The 6660-nt window shown below is 44.3% G+C and overlaps 1 non-coding gene across 1 annotated transcript; it reads left to right on the forward strand.

The window, feature by feature from the left end:
- Positions 1–5790: 5790 nt before the first annotated feature.
- Positions 5791–5892, forward strand: LOC129556032 (U6 spliceosomal RNA). Its single transcript, XR_008685875.1, has one exon. It is a non-coding gene; the product is annotated as a U6 spliceosomal RNA (small nuclear RNA).
- The last annotated feature ends 768 nt before the right edge of the window (positions 5893–6660 follow it).

Consider the following 6660-nt stretch of genomic DNA (forward strand, 5'->3'; position numbering starts at 1 on the left):
CAGGGGACCTTCCTGACCCTGAAGTTGAACCCCTATCCCCTGCAGTGGCAGGCAGATTCTTTACCAATAGTGCCACCTGGAAAACCCCATGCCCCCCAAATAGGAACACCCAAATACATAAAACAAATTCTAACAGACATTAAGGGAAAAATTGATGGGAATACAATAATAGTAGAAGACTATATATACCACTGACATGAATGGACAGATCTTCTAGACAAAAAATCAATAAGGCAACAGAGATCCTAAATTATACAATGGAACAATTAGACTTAATTGATATTTTCAGGACACCCATGCAAAACAAAAAACAGAATACACATTCCTTTCAAGTGAACATGGAACATTTTATAGGACCAACCACATAGTGGTTGGAGTGATGTTCAATTCCACTTGGCAATCATCTTCCTCCAGTTAAGGCTCCACTTCTGCTAATCCCCACTCAAGCCTCCTGCATGTTACTGCAGAGACTCGGTTGGAAAAGCCTGGGTGGGGCAGGATTGCTGATAGTGCTGAATAAATGGGAGATGATGTCACTAGTAGTAAGCAGAGCACCACTCTGAACCTCAAAAGTCTGTGTTAGCATCTGCTTTTTAACATTTGCTTTTATGAACATCTTGATAAACACAGAAGTAATAATCCATGAGAAACGTATCTATACATCACATGTGTGAACAGATATGCATTTAACTTCATGGATTCTAGAAACATTCTATGGATTCTTTGCCTTGGAATTTTTCTAATTATGAAAATGAGTTGTGTTGTTCCTGTCTTAAAATTGTTGTCCTTGTTGATTGCTCATCATCTGATTCTTATCTCACTATATTGTGATTTTCTATCCACATTTCTAGATCTTCCATGAGACTGAACTTCTTGGCAGTGCTCTGTTACCAGCTTGGCATGCACAAGTCAGTGCTAAAGTTTCAGTTGAATGAATGAAGGAATGGGCACCGTTTTTTGATATGATAGAGGGGGGTCTTGGGCTTGCACTAAGGTTCTCAGTTGAGCCAAGATGGCTTTTGGTCTTAATCATTTTTCACACAAGGGAGTTCGTACCCTCCTAAGCTGTGTTCATACTCACAATATTTCTGTGTCCACCCTCAGAAATGCCTAATATATATAGCTTTCTATTTACATTCTGGACAATCAATTTGCAAACCAATGTAAATTCTCAAATTCTCTCATTTTAAAGGGACAGGGACAGACATAGTCCTGTTTTGCAGAATGAGATGAAAAAACAAAGCTGTTTCCTCTACTCCCTGTGCCATCAGCTCTGGGCAGAATGCAATGCCACCCGGCTGGGTCCCAAAATTAGGGCTTCCACTGCTGGGAGCAAGAGTGCAGACTCTACTGGAAACTCATCTGAGGAGTCTTTAGGCTCACATACAAGCTTCAGAGAATTCTGCACACGTGCTAAAATTATTTGTGATTAGGTCTCCACACTGACACATGAATAAACAAGGCTGCTGCTCACTGACGCATAAGAACTCGTTAGAGAGTATTAATAGAAGGCCAAGTATGTAAAGAATGAGGCTTTCCCAGTGGCTCAGTGCTAAAGAACCCACCTGCCATGCAGGAGCCACAGGAGACATGGGTTCAATCCCTGGGTCGGGAATCTCCCAGGGAGAAGGGCATGGCAACCTACTCCAGTGTTCTTGCTAGAAGAATCCCCATAGACAGAGGAGCCTAGCAGGCTACAGTCCATATAGTCACAAACAGTCAGACACGACTGAAACAACTTAGCAATCATGCAAGCATGTAAATGATGAACCCCTTGATCTGGGAAATCAGAAGCTAGTGAATCCTGGGGGCCATGCCAAAGATAAAGAGCTGAAAGGAGGTGCAAATTCCTTGGTCTCTGTGGCGCAGGAGGTGAGAGTCAGGGAGTGTTGGCTGGGTCACAAGTGACTAAAGAGAAGGCGTATCTCGGTTTGTGATGTGATGTGACTTTTTCCAATGTCATATAGCCCAACAGCCCAGGGAATCAGTAGGAGAGCAGACAAGGAAAGGAGAAGAGATGAGGAAAATTTGTAGTTGAGTCACATGTTGCCTTGAAGAGATTGCATACCATTTGAGCAAAATCTACTTCCAGTTAAGTTAGTCCCTCCTTTCCCACCCACTCGCGGGAAGTTTCCAAACATGACCCAGCACTGGTGTTCAGGCCTGCTTTTAGCCTGAGCAAAGAAAGAAGACATTCTTCAAGTAAGTTCTTTAAATTTAGAAGACGTTCTGACCTAGATTCTTAACTCCCAAAAGAAAAGAAAGAAGCAAAATCTCAAAGGGGCCTGGAAAGCGTGTTGGAGATCAGGGAATTATTTCCCTGCACAGAAGAACAGTCCTCACAGACAGAGGGTAGGCCCTGCAGAACCTCGGATGTGGGGAGGGAATGGAGCGGGTGCCCAAGACAGCCCCATCCTCCTTGGGATAAGTTGGGGTGATCAACACCATCATTGGAGCATGACAGCACCGTCTCCCTCTTGTCTTTACAGTTTGTAAAGCACTTGTGCACAGCTCCTTTCATGCTGTCCTCACACAGCTGGGAGGTGAGCCAGGCTGGTTCACCATAATCCCATGGTGAATGGTTCCCCCATGGCCGCCTCCAGAGCACTGCTGTTCCGGCTACTTTCCCTGAAGCACTCACGTGGGGCTGGGGCATGTTGACGCTTGGCTGGAGAACTTGGGAATACCTAACGTGGATCCCCAAGCACCCTTCCTCCCTCCTGGTCCCTGGAGGGAGAAGTAGAGATAAGACATTACAGATGAGGGGCCCCAGGCCCCCTTTATTTTCAGCTGAGGTCCTGTGGATCTCCAGCCCATGGACGAACCTGCAGCACGGACAGTGGACCTCTTCTACTCCCTAAACATAAACCTAGCGTTTAACTCCAAGCAAAAAGCCCACTGACTGCTGAAGAAGACGAAAGAGAACAAAAGCCTGCACCCTAGCAGGGCGGGCTCTGCCTTTCCTTCTCCAGCTCTTTCTCACTCAGCGAGGCAGAATGAGTTTGGAGCAGGAAGGATCAGAGGGCAGCCCCTATGGGACTTTCTAAAACCCGGTGGCCCTGCCCACTGGAAACGGAGGCACAGTCAGTGTCCTGGAAATGGGCTCCCTGGGATGAGAACTAGGGAGAGGGAGAGGGAAATCTGTACACGAACCCAGAAGGGTGCCGAGGGCAGCCTCGAGTCTGAAGCACCTCTACAGCCCAGCCTCAACTGACCGTTGTGTGACACACAGCGCCCTCAGGAGAGATTTGTCCCCTCTAAAAGAGCATGGGGCTCTGATCTCATGACTAGTGAGTGGTGGCGCTGGAGCCTGGGCTCAGGTTTTCTAATTGGGTGTGATTTTCTTTACATGATGCGGTTGTACCACGGGACATCTTCCCCGGGCAAGTGGAAATGTGCCAGCTGAGTTCAGGAGTACCGTGAGTCTTTTGAAGTTGAATGCACATTTTGTGTGTGTGCATATTCTGGGGAGAGGCTCCCTGGGTCTCAAATGGGTCTCCTTCCCTCTCTTCTGAATGGATAGAATGCCCAAGACCTCCTTGTGTTCACATCTTCACCTTTGGAAGGTGTCTAACCTGTACCTTCAAATCAGGAGAACTGACTCACTTAGGAGTGCACTTTCTCTAACTTGAAAAAAAAAAAAAAGAAAATAACTTTTCAGCCCTAAAATATATCTGTCAAATGAGAATGACAGGGAATGTCGTGAAGACTATTGAAAGACAGATGCTCCCATACACTAATCCCCACCAGTAACCATATTACCTTGGAGGATCACTAAAATAGTCACTTTAAAAGGCTCATTACCTCACGGAATCTGGGCTGGGAAACAAATAAAGGAATTAGTAATATTAGAATTATGCTCCAAAGGTTGCTTGTTTGTTGTTGTTTTCAGTTGTTCCTGGTGATGGTTAGGGGAGAATTTGGAGAAACAGGAGGAAGGGAAGAAAACCTTCAGTGATTTAGTGAATTTTTCATGTTTGTTACTTAAAATGAGTACTAGTCAGGATAGGGTTGATCGTGCTGCTGTAATGAATAATCCCCAAAGTGCAAGGGTTTAAAACCATAAAAGTGTATTTCTGCTTTTACTACAGTTACTACTGACTAGAAGGGGTCTCTGATCTTCAGAATTGCCAAAGGACCCAGGCTGGTGGGGGCTTCATTGTTTTCTGACAATACCAGCTTCACACAAGTTTTCAGAGTTGGCTGGAGCAGGGTCATTTCTACTTGCGTTCCTTTCAGCTACCGCAAGTCACATGGACAAACTCAGCATCAAGAGAGGCAGGGATACCCTGCTGCTGCTGCTGCTAAGTCACTTCAGTCATGTCCGACTCTGTGCATAGATTGCAGCCCACCAGGCTCCCCCGTCCCTGGGATTCTCCAGGCAAGAACACTGGAGTGGGTTGCCATTTCCTTCTCCAATGCATGGAAGTGGAAAGTGAAAGTGAAGTCGCTCAGTCGTGTCTAACTCATAATCCTCAAATCCTGTCTGCATCCAAAGGATGTCTACATCCTTTTCTATCCTGAGATGAGCTCCAAATAGTCATGTGACATAGAAAGAAACAAAACCAAGGGTTTCTGCACTTCATCTAAATAACTATTTTTTAAATCTGACCTGAAGCTGAACAACCATATTTACACTACAGAGTTAAGGTGTCTTCTACAAAAGACACATGTCTAAAGTCTATGGAAAGAATATGCTTGTTTGAGAAAGAATTTATTTATTTATGTATGTAGTTGATTTAAAATGTCATGTGAGTTTCAGGTGAATCACAGTACGTTGATTTAGACAGATACAGGTACAGATGCAGACTTAAATATGGACATAGACAGACAGGCTTCCCAGTCAGCGTAAGTGGTGAAAAACCTGCCTGCCAATGCAGGAGACATGAGAGATATGGATTTGATCCTTGGATCAGGAAGATGCCCTGGAGGAGGGCAGGGCAGCCCACTCCAGTATTCTTGCCTGGAGAACCCCATGGACAGAGGAGCCTGGAGGGCTATAGGGTTGCAAAGAGTCAGACTCGATTAAAGTGACTGAGCACGCACACACATAGATACAGATATTCTGTTTCAGATTCTCTTCCCTTTCAGGTTATTACAAGATGCTGAGTAGAGTTCCCGGTGCTATAAGTAGATCATTGTAGGTTATCTATTTTATATATAGTAGCATATATATGTGGAGAAGGAAATGGCAACCCACTCCGATGTTCTTGCTGGAGAATCCCGGGGATGGAGGCGCCTGGTGGGCTGCCGTCTGTGGGATCGCACAGAGTCAGACACGACTGAAGCGACGCAGCAGCAGCAGCAGCAGTATATACATGTGAATCCCAAACTCCTAATCTATTCCTCCCCCTTCCCCATTTGGTAACCATAAGTTTATTTTCTGTGTCTGTGAGTCTATTTCTGTTTTGTAAGTTCATTCGTATCATTGTTTTATATTCCACGTATAAGTGATGTCATTTGGTATTTTTCTTTCTTTAACTTGCTTCACTTAGTGTGATCATCTCTAGGTCTATCCATGAGGCTGCAAATGGCATTATTTTGTTTGGGAAGAATTTATTAACCAGTGCCTCCAATTAACCAAGAATCTACTTGGTGAGAAAGCACATTTAAAACATTCAGGCTCTAGTCATCTCTCTAAAAGGGGTGGCCACAGAATTCACAGTGCAGCATTTCTGAAGAGGTGTGTTGTTATAAAGGACTTGCATTATGTGTAAATGTAGTTACTCTGGAAGGTACTTTCACACACACTGGTCACTTTCAGGCCATCAGCAAAGCTCCATGTGCTGTGCTGTTTTGGGTAGCAGGCAATAATTGAAAATGATATGGAGAAAATTAGCATGGACTCTTCTCAAGGATGACACTCAAACTTGTGAAGCATTCTATATTTTGAGGAGAAGAGGAATAAAGTTCTGTAAATGGATGATGGTGGTGGCTGCCCAACAACGTGGATTGTACTTAATGCCACTGAGTTGTATACTTAGTGGTGAAAATGGTAAATTTTGTGTGATATGTATTTTACCACAATAAAAGTATCATGTTAAACTGATAATATTTTGGATATACTCAATTAAATAAAATGTATTATTATCATTACAAAAAAAAGTCAGGGTGCTGGTTAAAACATAGCTGGAGCAGACATCTATCTTGCAGTCACAGGCTGTACTATATAGAAAGGCAGATGCTGACTGCCAAATAACTATAATGCTTTATTTGAGTAATGGTTGGAAAGTATCATTGGGCCCAATCATTGCAGACGTAGTAACTTGCTCACCCCTTACAACAACACTGATGGAGTTATTAGTCTCTCCACTTGACAGATGAAAAAGCAAAGCCTTAAAGAAGTTGACTGCTCCAAGGTCATTTGGCTGATAAGAGATGCTGTTGTTGTTTAGTCACTAAGTTGTGTCCGACTCTTTACAATCCTGTGGACTGTAGCCTGCCAGTTTCCTCTGTCCATGGAATTCTCCAGGCAAGAATACTAGAGTGGGTAGCCATTCCCTTCTCCAGGGGATCTTCCTGACCCAGGGATCAACCCAAGTCTCCTGCATTGGCAGGTGGATTCTTTACCACGGAGCCACCAGGGAAGACCAATAAGAGATGGGTCAGGATCAAAGCCATGCAGACCAACTCCCAAGCAACCAGACAGGGAAGCCAGAT

This window comes from Moschus berezovskii, chromosome 12, assembly GCF_049115385.1.
Source record: "Moschus berezovskii isolate FMDL1 chromosome 12, NW_MosBer_1.0, whole genome shotgun sequence".
NCBI lineage: Eukaryota > Metazoa > Chordata > Mammalia > Artiodactyla > Moschidae > Moschus > Moschus berezovskii.